This window comes from Hemitrygon akajei, chromosome 9 (genome assembly GCF_048418815.1).
Source record: "Hemitrygon akajei chromosome 9, sHemAka1.3, whole genome shotgun sequence".
Lineage (NCBI taxonomy): Eukaryota > Metazoa > Chordata > Chondrichthyes > Myliobatiformes > Dasyatidae > Hemitrygon > Hemitrygon akajei.
In genome coordinates, this window is record NC_133132.1 from 59,750,694 (window position 1) to 59,777,344 (window position 26,651).

Consider the following 26,651-nt stretch of genomic DNA (forward strand, 5'->3'; position numbering starts at 1 on the left):
AGGAGTGACATATATATATATGTATTGGACATAATAGCCTAACTAATTCCTTGTTCAGAATTAATATGCGTGATACAGGCATTTGTGGGGAGTGCACTTGTCAAGAAAAGGTGCAGCCGATATTGCTTGAATGCAGATCCAATGAGTTGCAAAGGAAGCATTTAATTGCTAAATTGAGATTGTAACGTTCTCGCTCGGGTGTGAAGTAACGCCGAGGTAAACGTCGAGATAAACCAGAATCAATGCAAACGAGACCGCAGTAAGATTAACCATTTACTGTTCACTCTTCACATTAACGCATGGTGAAAACTGTTGAAAAACAATACAGGATTGGTACAGTGTTTGTTTCCTTCTAAATATCACATTTACATTGTGAATACTTGCAAAGGTAAAACTACGATAACTACATTACATTAAAGTGCAGCATACAGTCAGAATCTAGCTGCTCCATTGGCCGCTTTAGATACACTTCAATACAAACTATCCCGACTCTTTAACTGACGAAAAGGTAAACCTTACCGACCATCGTTACTTTTAACAGAATCGGCGTTAACATTCTAACTCAAAATACCGATTATCTAATGACTTACAGCGTTGCTTTCACTGTGTCTTTGGTGCATAGAGAGACCCTAGTCAGCGTTATGGTGGCACATGTGAGTGACCCCCACCCTTGCGTGAATCTCAAACCGGTAATTCCCCACAAGACGCGGCGAACCCGGATGTGACGTCATTGCAGCCGCGATGTATTACAGACAAATCAATTGATTTAAACAATCCTAACTTTAACTAAAAAAATGCTAACAAATTACTACGCGAAAATATTATAAACTAAATAACTGCCATAAAGGCAGCACACTCCCCGCTTGGCCTTCGTAAGGTCACAATGAACATAATACAAACTTCAGTCTCTAAATCAGTCATTAGGTAGAAGTAGAATGACTTCTGTAACAGGCCTTTGGTAAATTTTCCCATCGCCTTGGTCGGTAGTTTTCAACTCGACTTCCCTGACATGTCCATCCCTACTAGGGAATGTGGCAGTGATTCTGGCCATTGGCCAGCAGTTGCCGGCGATTTGCTTGTCCTTGAGCAGGACTAAATCTCCAACTTGAAGGTCCCTTCTCCATTGCTTTGTGTACAGGTCCTTATCGGAGAAGTCCCCTGGTGGAGGGGCAGCTCCTGCCTTCTGCGTAAGGAGCATTGATGGCGACAGTATGAAGGGGTTTTCCGGGTCAGAAGACACGGGTAGGAGTGGTCGTGCATTCATAATGGCTGTGACCTCTGCCATTGGTGTGCCCAGTACCTCGTGGGTCGATCGGATGCTTTGCTGCATCTCAGGTCTCCTTTCCGTGGTTTTTTGCAAGGGCGTGAACCGCTTGACTGCCTGCTCTTTGTTGTTTGGCAAGCACTGGCGTGGTTCTCTGAAAGGTAGTGGGGTGACCCCACTATTTGCTTTGTCTCTGAAGACCTTGGTGTCCTCCGTTTTTAAGATGATGGCGTCTTGAGCCGATGGAGCGAGTTTATTATCATGCTCCTTTTGAGCAAAGACAGACTGACCCAGCGTCTCGTCAGTTACTTTGCGCTTGTTAAAGCCTTGTGGTGCTTCCTGGACGTACATGGAACTTGTGCGGTGTTGAAGAATCATATGGTGGCTACTCTCTAGCACATTGGTCTTGAGTGTGTTAACCGTTGATTTGTGTTCGTTGCCAGGGCACACCTCTCCTATCAGCACCCAGCCCAGATCCAGGCGTTGGGCAAAGGGGGCGTCGTGTGGTCCATTGACCTGCTGCCTAACCTTGTGTACCCGGAGAACATCCCTCCCTAATAGCAGGAGTATTTCTGCTTCTGGATCCAGCTCTGGGATGTGTTTGGCGATGTGGTGGAGATGTGGTTGGTGTAGCACCGCACTTGGCGTCGGGATCTCAGTGCGGTTATTCAAGATTTTCTCGCACTCTACGAGTGGGGGGAGACAGATGAGGACTTTACCATCCAGGGACTCGATCTGGAAGCCTTCGGCCCTCCTTCCGTAAGTTTTCATGTTGCCTGAGCAAGTTCTAAGGTAGTATGGGAACTGCTCACTCTCAATGTTGAACAAGTTAAAGAACTTTGGACTGACTAGCGAGCGGTTGCTCTGATCGTCCAGAATTACGTAGGCTTTGATGGCCTTGTCTTTGGCTCCCTTAAGGTACACCTTAGTGAGACAGATCTTTGAACAAGAACGGCTTGCCTGAGCTTGACCGCAAACTTCCGTACAGCTCGAGCTGACAACAGTTGTCCTGGAGTGAGCTTCTCCCTCCCCGCCGTCCTGTTGTGGGGGTGAAGGAGCGTTGTCGGTTTGCGGTGACGGGCCAGGATGCATGGCCCAGTCGTGATTAGTGCTATCACATTCCAGGCACTTCACGGCGATTGTACACTCTCTCGCACAGTGAGAGGTCGAGGAACAGCATCTAAAGCATATTCCTTTCTCCTCGAGGAGGGCCTTCTTCTCTTCAAGGGGTTTTTCCCTAAACGTTCTGCATCTTTTGAGGGGGTGGGGTTTGTTATGCAATGGACAATTCTTGCTAGAGTCGTTGTTAGTTGTAAGGGCTTCAGTCTTAAGCGCTGAGACTGGTTTAGTAATGTTGGAATTATTTGAAGTGGATTTATCTGGCTTGGTGTAAATTGTACTGCTTCCTGGACCTATGAGGCTAGGATCGTTTCGCTTCTTCGCCTCCTTGCACACGAACCTGGTGAAATACTCGAAGGGAGGGAATTGACCTTCGTGTTCTTCCTTGTAATCTGAGGCAACGGACAACCACCTGTCCTGCAGCCCAAATGGAAGTTTGTCCACGAGTTGTCTAATCCCGGTTGGAGTGTCTAGGTATACTAGACCAGCTGAGTGGCCATCTTCTTTGGCGCCTTGAATCTCCATGAGTAAATCTCCAAATTCTCTTAGCTTGGTGTGGTCCTTGGCTGACACCTTAGGAAAATTTCCCAAACGTTGGCATAGCGCCGCCTCAATAATTTCGGGGGCTCCGTAGCCCTCCTGAAGTCTCTCCCATGCTTTCTTCAATGCTTACTCGGGTTTGTTGATGTACACTGAACGCATGCGTCTCACCTGTTCACATGATTCTTTTCCCAGCCATTTTGCCATAAGATCCAACTCCTGGGTTGCTCTGAGCTGGACTCCGTCGATAGCGTTGGTGAAAGTGGAGTACCATGCACGGTAATTTTCAGGTTTATCGTCGAACTGGTATAGTCCTGAAGTGACGAGATCCCGTCGTGCGAAATACCGTGCTACGGATTCGTCTGCAAGTGGCGTGCGGGCTGAGGGAACATGTCTGCAGGTACACGACTGAGGGCGTACATCTGTTATGGGATTTGCTGGTCTGGACTCAGTCTTTGCCTCTCTTCTCCCCAAATCCGGTAAGTTCGGTGTCGAGAAGTACTTGTCGTGAGCCCTTGCATTCCTGGGTTCATCGCGGAGTTGCGAGGGTAAATTATCTTCCTCGGATGGACGTGATGCCGTCGGGCCTCTCCAAGACTCCTCGTGAAGTGGGACGTTATCGAATAAGTAAGGAGAGGAAGAAAGAGTCTTCCATTCTGTTTGAGATTGGACATAGTCACTTGTGCGTTCCAATCCGATCTTTTCTGAGGTAGATTTTCCGTCATCCGGATCATGCATTTCTTCGGCATCTTCTATTAACTCTGCTTCCACCTCGGCAGCTGCTGCTTCTCGTTCTAGCTTCAGCGCTTCTAACCGTGCCTCTACCCTTTTCCTTTCCAATTCGTTTTCGGCTTCTCTGGCAGCCGCTTCGGCTTCTCTGGCAGCCTTTTCCTTCTGGTTTTCGGCTTCTCTGGCAGCCTTTTCCTTCTGGTTTTCGGCTTCTCTGGCAGCCGCTTTCATCTTTACTTCTAATTCTTCTTTGGCAAAGCGCGCTCGCACCTTGGCGGCTTCTGCTTTCGCTCTTGCTTGGGTGGCCTTACTTGATGCCCTACTGCCCCTGTCGCAGGATGACGATGACTTTGACAACGACTTGATGCTGGATCGGGTTGACATGGCTGCACTTTAAACACCTGATAATGCCGCTTTTTCACTGTAACGTTCTCGCTCGGGTGTGAAGTAACGCCGAGGTAAACGTCGAGATAAACCAGAATCAATGCAAACGAGACCGCAGTAAGATTAACCATTTACTGTTCACTCTTCACATTAACGCATGGTGAAAACTGTTGAAAAACAATACAGGATTGGTACAGTGTTTGTTTCCTTCTAAATATCACATTTACATTGTGAATACTTGCAAAGGTAAAACTACGATAACTACATTACATTAAAGTGCAGCATACAGTCAGAATCTAGCTGCTCCATTGGCCGCTTTAGATACACTTCAATACAAACTATCCCGACTCTTTAACTGACGAAAAGGTAAACCTTACCGACCGTCGTTACTTTTAACAGAATCGGCGTTAACATTCTAACTCAAAATACCGATTATCTAATGACTTACAGCGTTGCTTTCACTGTGTCTTTGGTGCATAGAGAGACCCTAGTCAGCGTTATGGTGGCACATGTGAGTGACCCCCACCCTTGCGTGAATCTCAAACCGGTAATTCCCCACAAGACGCGGCGAACCCGGATGTGACGTCATCGCAGCCGCGATGTATTACAGACAAATCAATTGATTTAAACAATCCTAACTTTAACTAAAAAATGCTAACAAATTACTATGCGAAAATATTATAAACTAAATAACTGCCATAAAGGCAGCACAGAGATCTTTGGGACAGACAGAGTTTAACATGGAAACTTTGTTAGGATATCACTGCCATTGTAATGTATAGAAGTGCAAATTTGACTTTCTGAAAAGCAAAAGACTTCTTGATATTATTGGAGTTTTATGGTGGGTAGAATTTGGTCCACACTCCAACTCAATAGGTGGTAGTAATACACCTTGTGTTGGTCTACCAACTGCCATTAAACTTTACAAGAAGAAGTGGAGTCACCTTTTGGAGCAGATGATCAGAGAATGGGGAGTTGAGGCCTTGGTGAAAGGACTCAGGTCTCATTCAGTTTTTGCTGCTCATCATCGGTACTTGATTCAGTGCAGGCTGGAGGTAGCTCGGGCAGTGGAATACTTCTCCTACGTGATGTGAAGTCAGGGAACCTCATGAGTACAACTGTGGGAATTGCACACCAGTGTAGTGCCTGACAGACAGCGTCAAGGAAGCGGAACTGGATTTTGATGTAATCGGAATGGAAAGCTGAGAGTTTTATATCTGTGCATTTCACTGAGTGGCAGCATTCAAGGTTCAGGCTTCAGATAAATGGCTGACCATCAAGAAAAATTAGGGGAGTCGGAAGTCAGTGCAGGATTCCCCTCACTAACGTGCATGTCCCCTCGAATATTGTTGATAACAACAGAGGCTGGTGCAGTGGTCAAGTCTTTTGGCACTGTAACTGGCTCTGAGGCTCAGAGGGTAAGGTCACAGTCAGACAGGAACAATACTGACATGAGACTCAGTAGTGAGTAGGACAGGCAAGAGATTCTGAAGCTGCGGAAGAGATGCTAGGATGGTGCTTTGTCTCCATGGTGACATAGTCAAGATGTCTCTAAGTGGCTGTAGAAAATTCTAGAGGAACAGAGTGAGCAGCTAGAGGTGTTTGTACATGTTAGCCCAAGTGATAATGGGTTCAACAAGGGGTGAGGATTCTGAAGAAGGAGTATAGGGAGTGAGGTGTGAAGTTATGAAACAGGGTATTTAAGGTAGTAGTCTCTAGATAACTACTGGTGCCATGTACTAGCAAAGGACAGAAATAGGAAGATATGCCAGCTAAACTTCTGGTGGAGGAACTGGTGCGGGGGCAGTGATTCCAGTTCTTGGATTACCGGGAACTCTACGGGGTGTAGACACAACCTGTAGAAGTCAAAAGGTTGCACCTGAATCAAAGCGGCACCAATATCCTTGCAGGGAAATTCGTTAACGCTACTCGGGGAGAGGATTTAAGTTTTATTGGTGAGGGGGGAAGCCGTTGAACTACAAGTAGGAGCAAGTCATGGGATGAAGCAGAGCCAGTGAGAGCAAGTTCAGTCATTGAGAAAGGCAGGGAAAGGAATACTTACTGCGATTTACAGTATTTCACTTCTGGAGGTTCAACAGGTAAGGGATGATGTCAGGGCATGGATTGGTTCTAAAGGCTGGCATGTTAACAGTGGTAACAGCAACATAGCTGGGACAAGGCCGGACTGGCAGCTCAGTATTCAGTATACAGATGTGACAGGAGTACCAGTAAGGGGGAAAGCACTGTAACCTTTTTGAAAAAGGAGGACAACAGGGTACTTAAAGATAACATTAATGAAATTATGCAGTGAAATCACATGGATTGAACTTAGAAACACTCTTGTAGAACTGTATTATAGTTGGTGGAATAATAAGTTTTGTTAGTGGGGGATTTAACTTTTACTGGACTAACTCCACAGCTAAGGACCTGGATGGGAAGGAATCTGAAAAGTGTAGATGAAAGTTTGAGTCAGTATGCTGAGGACCCTACTTAGGAGAGTGATATACTATATCTCCTCCTGTCGAATAAGTCAGGGTAGGTAACTGAAGTGGCAGTCAGGGCGACTTTAGCTTGAGTAACTATAATTCTATTACAATAACAAAAACCTCTCTCACAAAATCAGCAAAACTAAAAAATTAATTATTGAGTACAGGAGAAAGAAACTGGAGGTCCATGAGCCAGTCCTCATTAGGGCAACAGAGGTACAGAGGGTCAGTACCTCTATATTCCTTGTTAACATATCAGAGAATCTGACCTGGGACTAGCAAGTAAGAGTTATCACCAAAGATATGACAAATGCCGCTACCTTCTCAGAAGTTTGTGTAGATTTGGCAGGTCACCGAAAACTTTAACAAACAGCTACAGATGCAGAGTGGAAATTACGCAAACTGGTTGCATCATGACCTGGTATGAAAACAGCAATTGAAGAGGTGGGCACAGCCCTGTCCATCACAGACAAAGCCCTCCCCACCATTAAATACATTGATGTGGAGTGACGCCATGAGAAAGCAGTATCCATCATCGAAGAAACGGCCCACCAACCCCCAGAATCCAGGCCATGCCCTCTTCTCTTCTGAACCTAAGGTCCAGAAGCCTTAGGTCCCACACCATCAGGTTCAGGAACAGATATTACCCTACAACCATCAGTCTGTGGATAACTTCAATCACCATGACTGAACTGATTCTACAACACAGGTTCATATTTAAGGACTCTTTACAATTCTTGTTCGCGGTGTATTTTGATTGCACAGTTTGTCTTTTTTTTACATTGGTTCTTTGTTGCTCTTTGTCTGTTTATGCCTAATTTTTGATAAGTTCTATTGTATTTCTTTTTCCTGTAAATGCTGCAAGAAAATGAATCTCAAGGGGACACGTGCCTACATACCTTGACAATAAAATTACTTTGTAGTTGGAACTTTGAACTAGTTTCCGGATAGTGATGAGAAAGGATAGGACAGGTCCACAGGTTAAGATACTAAACTGTGGCTGGGCTAGTTTTGGGTGAATTAGACAGGATCTAGCAGATGTCAATTCAGTGCCCCAGTTTGAAGAGAAAGGAACGAATGGCAAATGGGAGCTTTTCAAAGTGTGATATCAAGAATCCAGGGGCACAGGTTCATCTTAGGATGAAGGGAAAGCCTGGCAAACTTAGAGAACATTGGCTAAGAGATAAGAGAGATGGTTAAGAAAAAGGTGGCATACTTTTGATTAGAATGTCAGGGAGGACTGTATCCTTTGACTATAAAACTAAGAGTACTTTAAGGGGGAAATTGGGACGATTGGGATCATAATTTTTCACTTAATGCAGTGATTTACTATTTTTTGTTAACTTCTGTTCATTACGTACATGAGGTCACTTCTCAGAACTCTCTGTGGTGTGCAGTGACCTGTGTATTGCCTGGGAATCTTCACAGCACCTTACACAATTTTCCATTTGTGACATCATGTCAGTGCTCAGAAAATAATTAGGATTTCGGAAGTTTTCGGGTTTTGGAATTTCAGATAAGGGGTACTCGAACTGTATTTGCTTCAATATTAGCCACTGGAAACTGGACGGTGGCTAATATCATTAAATTTTTAAAGAGTGGCAGCAAAGACAAGCCACAGAACTAGAGACTAGTCAGCCTGACATCAGTAGTAGAGAAATGACTGGAGGGAATTCTGAGGTCCAGGATCTACCGGCATCGGGATAGGCAGTCTGATTAGCAGGAGACAGCATGGCTTTGTGTGTGGAAAGTAACCAAAGCGGTAACATACAAACATACATCAATAAATAAATGGGCCATTCAATGAATGAATGGATGAAAGAATAAATAAATAAATATATACTTAAATAGGCACATGGATGACTGAAAAATTAAGGGTCCTGTAGGAGGTAAGGGTTAGATTAATTATACAGTAGGATAAAAAATCAATGTAACATCTTGGGCTGAATGAGAGGGGAATGATTTGGAATAGACCTGAGGGACACCATTGTGCAGAAGGTGCTGAGAAAATGAAACAAGCTGTCAGAGGAAATGGTTGAGGCAGGAACAATAGTCTCAGATACCTCCATCCTCTGAATGTCATGTTTAAATGCTTCTGTTAGGTTGTTATCATATCTGCTTCCACCACCACTCCTAGTCGCAAGTTCCAGGGATGTACCACTCCTTGTGAAAGTAATGCTTGACTTTAAATATTCCTCCTGTCACATTAAGGCTGTGGCATCTATTTCATATTAAAAGGGGATCTCTGATTACTGGTAAATACTGCAACACAGGGTGTATGATATAACCATTAAATCCAAGATAAAATTGAACTAAAATTAAATATCTCAAGTATATTAAATAAATATTCCCATTCAAGTCTATCAAACACCTTCTCAGCGTCAAGCAAAATAACACATTCCAAAGTATTATAAGAAGTGTATACAATATTCATTAACCTCCTAACGTTAAAATGTGAATAACAATTTTGAAGAAATCATATCTGATCCTGAGAAATAATTTGAGGCAGAACTTCTCTAATCTCATTGTTAATATTTTGGAAAAGATTATAGAATCCACATTCAACAATGATACAGGCCTATATGATGTACATTCAGTGGGATCTTTATCTTTTTTTTAGGAGTTAAGGAAATAGATGCTTCATAAAAGGATTGTGGTAATTTACCTACTAATAAAGCATGTTAAAAAAATTTACATTACTAGGGAGAGAGTAAATCTGAAAAGGTTTTAAAAAATTCAGCTACATAACCATCTGGTCCGGGTGCTTTACCTGAGCTTATCAGAATAATTGCCTTCTTTATTTCCTCTTCAGTATTGGGTGCATCTAATACCAAACATTCATCAATTGGTAATTCTGGAATATTTAGTTTATTAAAAATTAGCGGTATAGCAGGACAGGCAGCATCTCTGGAAAAGAATAAAGTGTTTCAGGCTGAGACTCTTCATCAATACTCCTGTTTGTCTTGTCTGTAGTGCCTGGCTGTTCTTTCTATCTGGTCAGACAATTGAAGTTAAAATTCAGGGCAGAGGCAAGTTTTGCACGTGTAAAGTTGTTAGGTTTAAGTAAGATGTAAATCCAGACAGGTGATGTCACCCTACTCCATGTTAAGCAAATGTAACCCAATTATGAAGATCTTAACTGATGTGTTATGGAAATTCCATTTAATTTTATCATTCTGATGGACTTGGAGGAATTCACTCTCTGTGTGCTGGTTACATTCATGTTGGGAAAACAGGTTAGGTTCTAGACCACAAGTTAGGCTTCTGAAATATCAAATCAGCACACTAGACCTTCTGATATCTCTTACCTCATAAATGAAAATAAAAATAAATGCAGATGTTAGACATTTCTGTTTCAATATTTTTACTAACTTTCCAATTAACAAACATATCAATATTGGTACTGATACATACAGATCAGGAATACATTAATAATGGTTAACATGTAAAAACACAAATTCCAAGCAGCAAATGGAGTCTAACCTCTCAATATCTTAGTAATTAACTACGAAAGTGGTCATTGTAAAAGGAAAAAAAGATTTTAAAAAAAGAAACCCCCCAAAGTAAAAAAATCTAAACCAAAAAAAAACAGAAAATGATTAGACTGCCATATTTCATCTGTTAACATTATAATTTGTCATTAATTACGCTCCTCTGTACATAAAATATAGCTGAAAAGAGGATACAGAAAGGGTCAACTTACATCATATGAAAATGTTGAATAAATGACTTGCAACTTTTTTCAAATTTAACAGAGGGTCCATAGTACTGCTCCTAATTTTTTTCCAAACTTAGACATGCTATCGTTTGGGAAAGCCATTGAAATGTGGTAAGTTGGTTGGAATCTTCCCATTTAAATAAAATGGATCTTCTGACTATTAATGTCACAAAAACAATTAAACGACAAGCTGATGAGGATAAATGACTAGATTATTTCACTGGTAGTCCAAGGATTGCAGTAACAGGATGAGGTTGTAAATCAACACGCAGATCGACTGAAATACAATCAATAATGTTTTTCTAATATTTTCTTAACAGAGGACAAAACCAAGACATATGTGTCAAAGAAGCTACTTCAGAATTACATCTATCACAAACAGGGTTTATATGATGGTAGAAACGTGCTAACTTATCCTTGGACATATCAGCCCTATGAACCACCTTAAATTGTGTCAAAGCATGTCTGGCACACATTGAAGAAGTATTCACTGGTTTAAGAATTTTCTCCTATCTCTCTGTAGATAAAGATATTTGAAGTTCTCATTCATAATTTTATCAGAAATACCTGGACGTTTTTTCATAATCAGATCTTAAATAATTGCTGTTAAACTCTTCTGAAAGGGGTTTAAACCTAAAACTTTTTCTGTAACTTCGATTGGATATGATATCGGAAAGGTAGTTAAAGGGCATTCAGAAAGTTTCTAATCTGTAAATATCAGAAAAATTGTGATCTTGTCAACTCATATCTATTAGACAACTGTTCAAAAGACATAAAATAATCATCCATAAATATATCACGAAAACCTGTTATAAGAAATAAGCTTGAACAATTCTACAAGGATGGAAAAAATTTAAATATAATAGAGCTTGACAAGATCAATTTATTCAATCCAGATATTTACAAAATTGAAACCATATTCGTATTGTATGTTTAACTATTGGATTTATCATTTGTTTATTCAGTTTACTAAATACAATGGGAAGCACAGCTCATAAAATAGAGGCCAATAAAAGCCCCTGTACAGACTCCCACTCAAGGTTCATCAATCGTGGGGATTGAGATTCATTCAAGTGTTGTGTCCAAAATGTTAAATATCGAATATTAATTCCCCAATAATAAAATGTAAGATTCAGCAAAGCCAAACTGCCTTCATTTTTTGATTTCTGTCAATAATTCTTACTTAACCTGGGATTTCTATATTGCCATATATATGAAGAAACTTTAGAATCAATAGTATCAAAAAAGATTTCGGAATGAAAATTGTTACTGCCAGAAATAGATACAGAAATTTAGGTAAGATAAACATCTTAATAGCATTAATTCAACTAATCAAAGATCGGGACAATGGGGACCATATATTAAACAGTTGTTTAACATGATCAATTAAAGGTAAGAAATTAACTTTAAATATATCCTTATACTTCTTAGTAATTTTAACCCCCAAATAAGTTGAAAATTAGCAACGAATCGAAATGGTGGTTGTCTATAAATAGAAATTTGCATATTTAATAGAAAAAACAAACTCTTATCAAGATTCAATTTATACTCAGAAAAACTACTAAACTAGGCAAGTAGTCATTACTGCAGGAATGGATTTCTCTGGGTTAGAATTATGCAATAACAGGTCATCTGCATATAATGATATTTTATGCATCTCGTTCCCACGAATAATGCCAAATACACCATGTTATGTGAATCAGGAATAGCAACTGCCAAGGGCTCCAGGGCAAAATCAAAGAACAAAGGTCTGAAAGGACAGACTTGTCTCGTACCTCGAAAAAGCCTCAAAAAACGGGATCACTGGTAAATACCGCAATTTACCGTAAATTACTGGTAAATACCGCAACCCAGGATGTATGATATAACCATTGAATCTAAGATATAAACTTTGAACTAAAATTGAATTTCTCAAGTATATTAAATAAATAATCCCATTCAAGTCTATCAAACGCCTTCTCGGCGTCAAGCAAAATACCACATTCCAAAGTATTATAAGAAGTGTATACAATGTTCATTAACCTCCTAACGTTAAAATGTGAATAACAATTTTGAAGAAATCATATCTGATCCTGAGAAATAATTTGAGGCAGACCTTCTCTAATCTCATTGCTAATATTTTGGAAAAGAATTTAGAATCCACATTCAACAAAGCTACAGGCCTATATGATGTACATTCAGTGGGATCTTTATCTTTTTTAGGAGTTAAGGAAATAGATGCTTCATAAAAGGATTGTGGCAATTTACCTACTAATAAAGCATGTTAAAATACTTACATTACCAGGGAGAGAGTAAATCTGAAAAGGTTTTAAAAAATTCAGCTACATAACCATCTGGACCGGGTGCTTTACCTGAGTTTATCAAAATAATTGCCTTCTTTATTTCCTCTTCAGTATTGGGTACATCTAATACCAAACGTTCATCAACTGGTAATTCTGGAAAATTTAGTTTATTAAAAATTAGTGGTATAGCAGGACAGGCAGCATCTCTGGAAAAGAATAAAGTGTTTCAGGCTGAGACTCTTCATCAATACTCCTGTTTGTCTTGTCTGTAGTGCCTGGCTGTTCTTTCTATCTGGTCAGACAATTGAAGTTAAAATTCAGGGCAGAGACAAGTTTTGCATGTGTAAAGTTGTTAGGTTTAAGTGAGATGTAAATCCAGACAGGTGATGTCACTCTACTCCATGTTAAGTAAATTTAACCCAATTATGAAGATATTCTCTGATCCAGTGTTTGGCAGGCAGGGATGTCTGATGCCTGAGAAGAGAACAACTGATGTGTTATGGAAATTCCATTTAGTTTTATCATTCTGATGGACTTGGTGGAATTCACTCTCTGTGTGCTGGTTACATTCATGTTAGAAAAACAGGTTAGGTTCTAGACCACAAGTTAGACTTCTGAAATATCAAATCAGCACACTAGACCTTCTGATATCTCTTACCTCATAAATGAAAATAAAAATAAATGCAGATGTTAGACATTTCTGTTTCAATATTTTTATTAACTTTCCAATTAACAAACATATCAATATTGGTACTGATACATAGAGATCAGGAAACATTAATAACAGTTAACATATAAAAACACAAATTCCAAGCAGCAAATGGAGTCAAACCTCTCAATATCTTAGTAATTAACCATGAAAACGGTCATTGTAAAAGGAAAAAAAGACAAAAAAATAGAAACCCCCGCAAACTGAAAAAACCTAAACCATAAAAAAACAAAGAATAATTAGGCTGCCATATTTAGTCTGTTAAAATTATAATTTGTCATTAACTACGCTCCTCTGTATGTAAAAAATTACTGGAAAAAGGATACAGAAAGGGTCAACTTACATCATATGAAAATGTTGAATAAATGACTTGCAACTTTCTTCAAATTTAACAGAGGGTCCATAGTACTGCTCCTAATTTTTTCCAAATTGAGACATGCTATCGTTTGGAAAAACCATTGAAATCTGGTAAGTGGGTTGGAATCTTCCCATTTAAATAAAATGGGTCTTCTGGCTATTAACGTCACAAAAACAATTAAAGGACAAGCTGGTGAGGATAAATGACTAGATTCTATCACTGGTAGTCCAAAGATTGCAGTAATAGGATGAAGTTGTAAATTAATACGCAGATTTACTGAAATACTATCAATAATGTTTTTCCAAAATTTTCTGAACAGAGGACAAAACCAGAACATACGTGTCAGAGAATCTACTTCAGAATTACATGTATCACAAACAGCGTTTACATGATGGTAAAAAAGAGCTATCTTATCCTTGGATAAGGTGGCCCTATGAGCCACCTTAAATTGTATCAAAGCATGTCTGGCTCACATTGAAGAAGTATTCACTGGTTTAAGAATTTTCTCCTATTTCTCTGTAGATAGCGTTATTTGAAGGTCTCTTTCCCACTCATTCTTAATTTTATCAGAAATACCTGGACGTATTTTCGTAATCAGATCATAAATAATTGATGTTAAACTCTTCTGAAAGGGGTTTAAACCAAAAACTTTTTCTATAACTTCGATTGGATATGATATCGGAAAGGTAGGTAAAGTGGCATTCAGAAAGTTTCTAATCTGTAAGTATCAGAAAAATTGTGATCTTGGCAAATCATATTTATTAGACAACTGTTCAAAGGACATAAAATAATCATTCATAAATATATCATGAAAACATGCGAGAGCAAAAAAGCTTGATCAATTCTAGAAGGTTGGAAAAACTTTAGATATAATAGAGCTTGACAAGATCAATTTATTCAATCCAGATATTTACAAAATTGAAACCATATTTGCATTGTATGTTTAACTATTGGATTTATCATTTGTATATTCGGTTTAGTAAATACAATGGGATGCACAGCTTCTAAAATAGAAGCCTATTAAAGCCCTGGTACAGATTCCCGCTCAAGGTTCATCCATCGTGGGGATTGAGATTCATCCAACTGTTCTGTCCAGAATGTTAAATATCGAATATTAATTCCCCAATAATAAAATGTAAGATTCGGCAAAGCCAAACTGCCTTCCTTTTTTGATTTCTGTCAATAATTCTTACTTAACCTGGGATTTCTATGTTGCCATATATATGAAGAAATTTTAGAATCAATAGTATCAAAAAAAGATTTAGGAATAAAAATTGATACTGCCTGAAATAGATACAGATATTTAGGTTAAATAAACATCTTAATAGCATTAACTCTACCGATCAAAGACAAGGACAGTGGGGACCATTTAGTAAACAGTTGTTTAACATGATCAATTAAAGAAAAAAAATTAACTTTAAATATATCCTTATACTTCTTAGTAATTTTAACCCCCAAATAAGCAAAATAATCAGTAGCCAATCTAAATGGTGATTGTCTATAAATAGAGATTTGCATATTTAATAGAAAAAGCAAACTATTATCAAGATTCAATTTATACTCAGAACAACTACTAAACTGGGCAAGTAGTCATTACTGCAGGAATGGATTTCTCTGGGTTAGAATTATGCAATAACAGGTCATCTGCATATAATGATATTTTATGCATCTCGTTCCCACGAATAATGCCAAATACACCATATTATGTGAATCACGAATAGCAACTGCCAAGGGCTCCAGGGCAAAATCAAAGAACAAAGGTCTGAAAGGACAGACTTGTCTCGTACCTCGAAAAAGCCTCAAAAAACGGGATCACTGGTAAATACCGCAATTTACCGTAAATTACTGGTAAATACCGCAACCCAGGATGTATGATATAACCATTGAATCTAAGATATAAACTTTGAACTAAAATTGAATTTCTCAAGTATATTAAATAAATAATCCCATTCAAGTCTATCAAACGCCTTCTCGGCGTCAAGCAAAATACCACATTCCAAAGTATTATAAGAAGTGTATACAATGTTCATTAACCTCCTAACGTTAAAATGTGAATAACAATTTTGAAGAAATCATATCTGATCCTGAGAAATAATTTGAGGCAGACCTTCTCTAATCTCATTGCTAATATTTTGGAAAAGAATTTAGAATCCACATTCAACAAAGCTACAGGCCTATATGATGTACATTCAGTGGGATCTTTATCTTTTTTAGGAGTTAAGGAAATAGATGCTTCATAAAAGGATTGTGGCAATTTACCTACTAATAAAGCATGTTAAAATACTTACATTACCAGGGAGAGAGTAAATCTGAAAAGGTTTTAAAAAATTCAGCTACATAACCATCTGGACCGGGTGCTTTACCTGAGTTTATCAAAATAATTGCCTTCTTTATTTCCTCTTCAGTATTGGGTACATCTAATACCAAACGTTCATCAACTGGTAATTCTGGAAAATTTAGTTTATTAAAAATTAGTGGTATAGCAGGACAGGCAGCATCTCTGGAAAAGAATAAAGTGTTTCAGGCTGAGACTCTTCATCAATACTCCTGTTTGTCTTGTCTGTAGTGCCTGGCTGTTCTTTCTATCTGGTCAGACAATTGAAGTTAAAATTCAGGGCAGAGACAAGTTTTGCATGTGTAAAGTTGTTAGGTTTAAGTGAGATGTAAATCCAGACAGGTGATGTCACTCTACTCCATGTTAAGTAAATTTAACCCAATTATGAAGATATTCTCTGATCCAGTGTTTGGCAGGCAGGGATGTCTGATGCCTGAGAAGAGAACAACTGATGTGTTATGGAAATTCCATTTAGTTTTATCATTCTGATGGACTTGGTGGAATTCACTCTCTGTGTGCTGGTTACATTCATGTTAGAAAAACAGGTTAGGTTCTAGACCACAAGTTAGACTTCTGAAATATCAAATCAGCACACTAGACCTTCTGATATCTCTTACCTCATAAATGAAAATAAAAATAAATGCAGATGTTAGACATTTCTGTTTCAATATTTTTATTAACTTTCCAATTAACAAACATATCAATATTGGTACTGATACATAGAGATCAGGAAACATTAATAACAGTTAACATATAAAAACACAAATTCCAAGCAGCAAATGGAGTCAAACCTCTCAATATCTTAGTAATTAACCATGAAAACGGTCATTGTAAAAGGAAAAAAAGACAAAAAAATAGAAACCCCCGCAAACTGAAAAAACCTAAACCATAAAAAAACAAAGAATAATTAGGCTGCCATATTTAGTCTGTTAAAATTATAATTTGTCATTAACTACGCTCCTCTGTATGTAAAAAATTACTGGAAAAAGGATACAGAAAGGGTCAACTTACATCATATGAAAATGTTGAATAAATGACTTGCAACTTTCTTCAAATTTAACAGAGGGTCCATAGTACTGCTCCTAATTTTTTCCAAATTGAGACATGCTATCGTTTGGAAAAACCATTGAAATCTGGTAAGTGGGTTGGAATCTTCCCATTTAAATAAAATGGGTCTTCTGGCTATTAACGTCACAAAAACAATTAAAGGACAAGCTGGTGAGGATAAATGACTAGATTCTATCACTGGTAGTCCAAAGATTGCAGTAATAGGATGAAGTTGTAAATTAATACGCAGATTTACTGAAATACTATCAATAATGTTTTTCCAAAATTTTCTGAACAGAGGACAAAACCAGAACATACGTGTCAGAGAATCTACTTCAGAATTACATGTATCACAAACAGCGTTTACATGATGGTAAAAAAGAGCTATCTTATCCTTGGATAAGGTGGCCCTATGAGCCACCTTAAATTGTATCAAAGCATGTCTGGCTCACATTGAAGAAGTATTCACTGGTTTAAGAATTTTCTCCTATTTCTCTGTAGATAGCGTTATTTGAAGGTCTCTTTCCCACTCATTCTTAATTTTATCAGAAATACCTGGACGTATTTTCGTAATCAGATCATAAATAATTGATGTTAAACTCTTCTGAAAGGGGTTTAAACCAAAAACTTTTTCTGTAACTTCGATTGGATATGATATCGGAAAGGTAGGTAAAGTGGCATTTCTAATCTGTAAATATCAGAAAAATTGTGATCTTGGCAAATCATATTTATTAGACAACTGTTCAAAGGACATAAAATAATCATTCATAAATATATCATGAAAACATGCGAGAGCAAAAAAGCTTGATCAATTCTAGAAGGTTGGAAAAACTTTAGATATAATAGAGCTTGACAAGATCAATTTATTCAATCCAGATATTTACAAAATTGAAACCATATTTGCATTGTATGTTTAACTATTGGATTTATCATTTGTATATTCGGTTTAGTAAATACAATGGGATGCACAGCTTCTAAAATAGAAGCCTATTAAAGCCCTGGTACAGATTCCCGCTCAAGGTTCATCCATCGTGGGGATTGAGATTCATCCAACTGTTCTGTCCAGAATGTTAAATATCGAATATTAATTCCCCAATAATAAAATGTAAGATTCGGCAAAGCCAAACTGCCTTCCTTTTTTGATTTCTGTCAATAATTCTTACTTAACCTGGGATTTCTATGTTGCCATATATATGAAGAAATTTTAGAATCAATAGTATCAAAAAAAGATTTAGGAATAAAAATTGATACTGCCTGAAATAGATACAGATATTTAGGTTAAATAAACATCTTAATAGCATTAACTCTACCGATCAAAGACAAGGACAGTGGGGACCATTTAGTAAACAGTTGTTTAACATGATCAATTAAAGAAAAAAAATTAACTTTAAATATATCCTTATACTTCTTAGTAATTTTAACCCCCAAATAAGCAAAATAATCAGTAGCCAATCTAAATGGTGATTGTCTATAAATAGAGATTTGCATATTTAATAGAAAAAGCAAACTATTATCAAGATTCAATTTATACTCAGAAAAACTACTAAACTGGGCAAGTAGTCATTACTGCAGGAATGGATTTCTCTGGGTTAGAATTATGCAATAGCAGGTCATCTGCATATAATGATATTTTATGCATCTCGTTCCCACGAATAATGCCAAATACACCATGTTATGTGAATCACGAACAGCAACTGCCAAGGGCTCCAGGGCAAAATCAAAGAACAAAGGTCTGAAAGGACAGACTTGTCTCGTACCTCGAAAAAGCCTCAAAAAACGGGATCTCTGGTAAATACCGCAATTTACCGTAAATTACTGGTAAATACCGCAACCCAGGATGTATGATATAACCATTGAATCTGAGATATAAACTTTGAACTAAAATTGAATTTCTCAAATATATTAAATAAATATTCCCATTCAAGTCTATCAAACGCCTTCTCGGCATCAAGCAAAATACCACATTCCAAAGTATTATAAGAAGTGTATACAATGTTCATTAACCTTCTAACGTTAAAATGTGAATAACAATTTTGAAGAAATCATATCTGATCCTGAGAAATAATTTGAGGCAGACCTTCTCTAATCTCATTGTTAATATTTTGGAAAAGATTTTAGAATCAATATTCAACAAAGATACAGGCCTATATGATGTACATTCAGTGGGATCTTTATCTTTTTTAGGAGTTAAGGAAGTAGATGCTTCATAAAAGGATTGTGGTAATTTACCTACTAATAAAGCATGTTAAAAAATTTACATTACCAGGGAGAGAGTAAATCTGAAAAGGTTTTAAAAAATTCAGCTACATAACCATCTGGACCGGGTGCTTTACCTGAGTTTATCAAAATAATTGCCTTCTTTATTTCCTCTTCAGTATTGGGTGCATCTAATATCAAACGTTCATCAACTGGTAATTCTGGAAAATTTAGTTTATTAAAAATTAGCGGTATAGCAGGACAGGCAGCATCACTGGAAAAGAATAAAGTGTTTCAGGCTGAGACTCTTCATCAATACTCCTGTTTGTCTTGTCTGTAGAGCCTGGCTGTTCTTTCTATCTGGTCAGACAATTGAAGTTAAATTCAGGGCAGAGACAAGTTTTGCATGTGTAAAGTTGTTAGGTTTAAGTGATATTTAAATCCAGACAGGTGATGTCAATCTACTCCATGTTAAGTAAATTTAACCCAATTATGAAGATGTTCTCTGATCCAGTGTTTGGCAGGCAGGGATGTCTGATGCCTGAGAAGAGAACAACTGATGTGTTATGGAAATTCCATTTACCGGTAGTTTTATCATTCTGATGGACTTGGTGGAATTCACTCTCTGTGTGCTGGTTACATTCATGTTAGAAAAACAGGTTAGGTTCTAGACCACAAGTTAGACTTCTGAAATATCAAATCAGCACACTAGACCTTCTGATATCTCTTACCTCATAAATGAAAATAAAAATAAATGCAGATGTTAGACATTTCTGTTTCAATATTTTTATTAACTTTCCAATTAACAAACATATCAATATTGGTACTGATACATAGAGATCAGGAAACATTAATAACAGTTAACATATAAAAACACAAATTCCAAGCAGCAAATGGAGTCAAACCTCTCAATATCTTAGTAATTAACCATGAAAACGGTCATTGTAAAAGGAAAAAAAGACAAATAAATAGAAACCCCCGCAAACTGAAAAAACCTAAACCATAAAAAAACAAAGAATAATTAGGCTGCCATATTTAGTCTGTTAAAATTATAATTTGTCATTAACTACGCTCCTCTGTATGTAAAAAATTACTGGAAAAAGGATACAGAAAGGGTCAACTTACATCATATGAAAATGTTGAATAAATGACTTGCAACTTTCTTCAAATTTAACAGAGGGTCCATAGTACTGCTCCTAATTTTTTCCAAATTGAGACATGCTATCGTTTGGAAAAACCATTGAAATCTGGTAAGTGGGTTGGAATCTTCCCATTTAAATAAAATGGGTCTTCTGGCTATTAACGTCACAAAAACAATTAAAGGACAAGCTGGTGAGGATAAATGACTAGATTCTATCACTGGTAGTCCAAAGATTGCAGTAATAGGATGAAGTTGTAAATTAATACGCAGATTTACTGAAATACTATCAATAATGTTTTTCCAAAATTTTCTGAACAGAGGACAAAACCAGAACATACGTGTCAGAGAATCTACTTCAGAATTACATGTATCACAAACAGCATTTACATGACGGTAAAAAAGAGCTATCTTATCCTTGGATAAGGTGGCCCTATGAGCCACCTTAAATTGTATCAAAGCATGTCTGGCTCACATTGAAGAAGTATTCACTGGTTTAAGAATTTTCTCCTATTTCTCTGTAGATAGCGTTATTTGAAGGTCTCTTTCCCACTCATTCTTAATTTTATCAGAAATACCTGGACGTATTTTCGTAATCAGATCATAAATAATTGATGTCAAACTCTTCTGAAAGGGGTTTAAACCAAAAACTTTTTCTGTAACTTCGATTGGATATGATATCGGAAAGGTAGGTAAAGTGGCATTCAGAAAGTTTCTAATCTGTAAATATCAGAAAAATTGTGATCTTGGCAAATCATATTTATTAGACAACTGTTCAAAAGACATAAAATAATCATTCATAAATATATCATGAAAACATGCTATAGCAAAAAAGCTTGATCAATTCTAGAAGGTTGGAAAAACTTTAGATATAATAGAGCTTGACAAGATCAATTTATTCAATCCAGATATTTACAAAATTGAAACCATATTTGCATTGTATGTTTAACTATTGGATTTATCATTTGTATATTCGGTTTAGTAAATACAATGGGATGCACAGCTTCTAAAATAGAAGCCTATTAAAGCCCTGGTACAGATTCCCGCTCAAGGTTCATCCATCGTGGGGATTGAGATTCATCCAACTGTTCTGTCCAGAATGTTAAATATCGAATATTAATTCCCCAATAATAAAATGTAAGATTCGGCAAAGCCAAACTGCCTTCCTTTTTTGATTTCTGTCAATAATTCTTACTTAACCTGGGATTTCTATGTTGCCATATATATGAAGAAATTTTAGAATCAATAGTATCAAAAAAAGATTTAGGAATAAAAATTGATACTGCCTGAAATAGATACAGATATTTAGGTTAAATAAACATCTTAATAGCATTAACTCTACCGATCAAAGACAAGGACAGTGGGGACCATTTAGTAAACAGTTGTTTAACATGATCAATTAAAGAAAAAAAATTAACTTTAAATATATCCTTATACTTCTTAGTAATTTTAACCCCCAAATAAGCAAAATAATCAGTAGCCAATCTAAATGGTGATTGTCTATAAATAGAGATTTGCATATTTAATAGAAAAAGCAAACTATTATCAAGATTCAATTTATACTCAGAAAAACTACTAAACTGGGCAAGTAGTCATTACTGCAGGAATGGATTTCTCTGGGTTAGAATTATGCAATAGCAGGTCATCTGCATATAATGATATTTTATGCATCTCGTTCCCACGAATAATGCCAAATACACCATGTTATGTGAATCACGAATAGCAACTGCCAAGGGCTCCAGGGCAAAATCAAAGAACAAAGGTCTGAAAGGACAGACTTGTCTCGTACCTCGAAAAAGCCTCAAAAAACGGGATCTCTGGTAAATACCGCAATTTACCGTAAATTACTGGTAAATACCGCAACCCAGGATGTATGATATAACCATTGAATCTGAGATATAAACTTTGAACTAAAATTGAATTTCTCAAATATATTAAATAAATATTCCCATTCAAGTCTATCAAACGCCTTCTCGGCATCAAGCAAAATACCACATTCCAAAGTATTATAAGAAGTGTATACAATGTTCATTAACCTTCTAACGTTAAAATGTGAATAACAATTTTGAAGAAATCATATCTGATCCTGAGAAATAATTTGAGGCAGACCTTCTCTAATCTCATTGCTAATATTTTGGAAAAGATTTTAGAATCAATATTCAACAAAGATACAGGCCTATATGATGTACATTCAGTGGGATCTTTATCTTTTTTAGGAGTTAAGGAAGTAGATGCTTCATAAAAGGATTGTGGTAATTTACCTACTAATAAAGCATGTTAAAAAATTTACATTACCAGGGAGAGAGTAAATCTGAAAAGGTTTTAAAAAATTCAGCTACATAACCATCTGGACCGGGTGCTTTACCTGAGTTTATCAAAATAATTGCCTTCTTTATTTCCTCTTCAGTATTGGGTGCATCTAATATCAAACGTTCATCAACTGGTAATTCTGGAAAATTTAGTTTATTAAAAATTAGCGGTATAGCAGGACAGGCAGCATCTCGGGAAAAGAATAAAGTGTTTCAGGCTGAGACTCTTCATCAATACTCCTGTTTGTCTTGTCTGTAGAGCCTGGCTGTTCTTTCTATCTGGTCAGACAATTGAAGTTAAATTCAGGGCAGAGACAAGTTTTGCATGTGTAAAGTTGTTAGGTTTAAGTGATATTTAAATCCAGACAGGTGATGTCAATCTACTCCATGTTAAGTAAATTTAACCCAATTATGAAGATGTTCTCTGATCCAGTGTTTGGCAGGCAGGGATGTCTGATGCTTGAGAAGAGAACAACTGATGTGTTATGCAAATTCCGTTTAGTTTTATCATTCTGATGGACTTGGTGGAATTCACTCTCTGTGTGCTGGTTACATTCATGTTAGAAAAACAGGTTAGGTTCTAGACCACAAGTTAGACTTCTGAAATATCAAATCAGCACACTAGACCTTCTGATATCTCTTACCTCATAAATGAAAATAAAAATAAATGCAGATGTTAGACATTTCTGTTTCAATATTTTTATTAACTTTCCAAATAACAAACATATCAATATTGGTACTGATACATAGAGATCAGGAAACATTAATAACGGTTAACATGTAAAAACACAAATTCCAAGCAGCAAATGGAGTCTAACCTCTCAATATCTTAGTAATTAGCTATGAAAACGGTCATTGTAAAAGGAAAAAAAGATTAAAAAAAAAGAAACCCCCCAAAGTAAAAAAACCTAAACCAAAAAAAAGATTAGGCTGCCATATTTCGTCTGTTAACATTATAATTTGTCATTAATTACGCTCCTCTGTACATAAAATATAGCTGAAAAGAGGATACAGAAAGGGTCAACTTACATCATATGAAAATGTTGAATAAATGACTTGCAACTTTTTTCAAGTTTAACAGAGGGTCCATAGTACTGCTCCTAATTTTTTTCCAAACTTAGACATGCTATCGTTTGGGAAAACCATTGAAATGTGGTAAGTTGGTTGGAATCTTCCCATTTAAATAAAATGGATCTTCTGGCTATTAATGTCACAAAAACAATTAAACGACAAGCTGGTGAGGATAAATGACCAGATTATTTCACTGGTAGTCCAAGGATTGCAGTAATAGGATGAGGTTGTAAATCAACACGCAGATCTACTGAAATACAATCAATAATGTTTTTCTAATATTTTCTTAACAGAGGACATATGTGTCAAAGAAGCTACTTCAGAATTACATCTATCACAAACAGGGTTTATATGATGGTAGAAACGTGCTAACTTATCCTTGGACATATCAGCCCTATGAACCACCTTAAATTGTGTCAAAGCATGTCTGGCACACATTGAAGAAGTATTCACTGGTTTAAGAATTTTCTCCCATCTCTCTGTAGATAAAGATATTTGAAGTTCTCTTTCTCACTCATTCATAATTTTATCAGAAATACCTGGATGTTTTTTCGTAATCAGATCTTAAATAATTGCTGTTAAACTCTTCTGAAAGGGGTTTAAACTTAAAACATTTTCTGTAACTTCGATTGGATATGATATCGGAAAGGTAGGTAAAGTGGCATTCAGAAAGTTTCTAATCTGTAAGTATCAGAAAAATTGTGATCTTGTCAAATCATATCTATTAGACTACTGTTCAAAAGACATAAAATAATCATCCATAAATATATCACGAAAACCTGTTATAAGAAAAAAGCTTGAACAATTCTGCAAGGATGGAAAAAATTGAAATATAATAGAGCTTGACAAGATCAATTTATTCAATCCAGATATTTACGAAATTGAAACCAGATTCATATTGTATGTTTAACTATTGGATTTATCATTTGTTTATTCAGTTTACTAAATACAATGGGAAGCACAGCTCCTAAAATAGAAGCCAATAAAAGCCCCTGTACAGACTCCCGCTCTAGGTTCATCAATCGTGGGGATTGAGATTCATTCAACTGTTGTGTCCAAAATGTTAAATATCGAATATTAATTCCCCAATAATAAAATGTAAGATTCAGCAAAGCCAAACTGACTTCATTGAAATATGAAATCATTTGAAATATCTGACTTCATTTGAAATATCAAATCAGTACACTAGACCTTCTGATATCTCTTACCTCATAAATGAAAATAAAAATAAATGCAGATGTTAGACATTTCTGTTTCAATATTTTTATTAACTTTCCAATTAACAAACATATCAATATTGGTACTGATACATAGAGATCAGCATTTTGTGTGTGTTGCTTGGATTTCCAGCATCTGCAGATTTTCTCTTGTTTGACAATGCTCTTATTGTGGCTTTATCGGCATCTTGGACAACTGCAACATAACCTCCCAACTTCTACACTCAGTGGTTTGTTTTATGAAGATGCACGTGCCTAAAGCCTTTTTCACCACACTGTCTACCTGTGACTCCACTTTTGGGAAATCATGCACCTGAACTTCAAAGTCCCTCTGTTCTACAACATCCTCCTCATTCCACCAACAAAAAGCAGAATTTCGCAGTGGTCAACCATTTTAATTACAATCCAACATGTCGGTCCATTGCCTCTTCTACTGCCATGATGAAGCCACTCTCAGGTTAGAGGAGCAACACCTCATATTCCACCTGGGCAGTTTCCAGCCGAATAGCATGAACATTGATTTCTCCAACTGCCAGTAATTTTCCCCTTCCCCCCCTTCTTCATTTACCCACTCTGGATGTCCTCTTGCCTCTTCTCTTTTCCTATTCAGCATATCCCCTTCCCTTGGTTCACCCCCCCCCCATCTCCTTCCCTTTCTCCCATGATTCACCCTCCTCTCCTATCAGATTCCTTCTTCTCCAGCCCTTAACTTTCTTCATCTATCACTTCCCAGCTTCTTACATTACACCCCCCACCCACCTGCTTTACCTTTCACCTTCTAGCTTGTACTCCTTCCCATCCCTCAGCTTCTTAATCTGGCTTCTTCACCCTTCCTTTCCTGTCCTGATAAGGGGTGTCAGTGCAGAAATATCAACTTTTATTCTTTTCCATAGATGCTGCCTGTCCTGCTGAGTTCTTCCAGCATTTTGTGTATGATGCCTCAGAAATGCTGTTTATTTCTATCCTTGTAATAGTCTTGATGAAATTAACTCTCCATATGCTGATTCCACTGATACTTGTTCAATTGGAACAAGTACTTGAACAGGTACACATGCCTTTTCTTCTATCACAATACTCCTCACTGGACCTTCTGGTATCTCTTATCTCATAAATGAAAATAAAAATGAGATGTTAGAAATCTGAAATTAGAACATTAAGTTCTGGAAGCACTCAAAAGTCCAGGTAGTATATATGGAAAGTGAAAATAGCTAAATACTTCAAGACATAGAGTCCATCAGGCCAACTGATACATCAGTATCTCAAAAGTCTTAAGCAAATCCTAAAAAATTCTGGAGAAAGAAACATTGTTAGTAAAAGTGACATTTCAAATTACTCCTCTATTGTTCCAATCTATTGCCCAAAATACCAATTTCAAATTCCAAAGTAATGATTAATTTCCCAGTTGCCAATTGCCATGGTGCTAGAGGACTCGTTTTATACTCAACCAGATTGTACTTAATAGCTGCTTCACTTAACTAAGGTTAATCTACATTCAAGACTGTTTAATGTCACTTGCAGTACAAAAGCATAAAGGAAAACAAAATAATTATTACCCTGGATCTGATGCAACACAAATAAAACAATAAGATAAACCTTTTTCCATAGATGCTGTCTGGCCCGCTGAATTCTTCCTGCATTTTGTGTGTGTTGCTTGGATTTCTAGCATCGGCAGATTTTCTGTTTGTAATAAGATAAAAACACAATAATAAAAAGAATAAATATAAATACACTAGATAGCTGATTCGAATG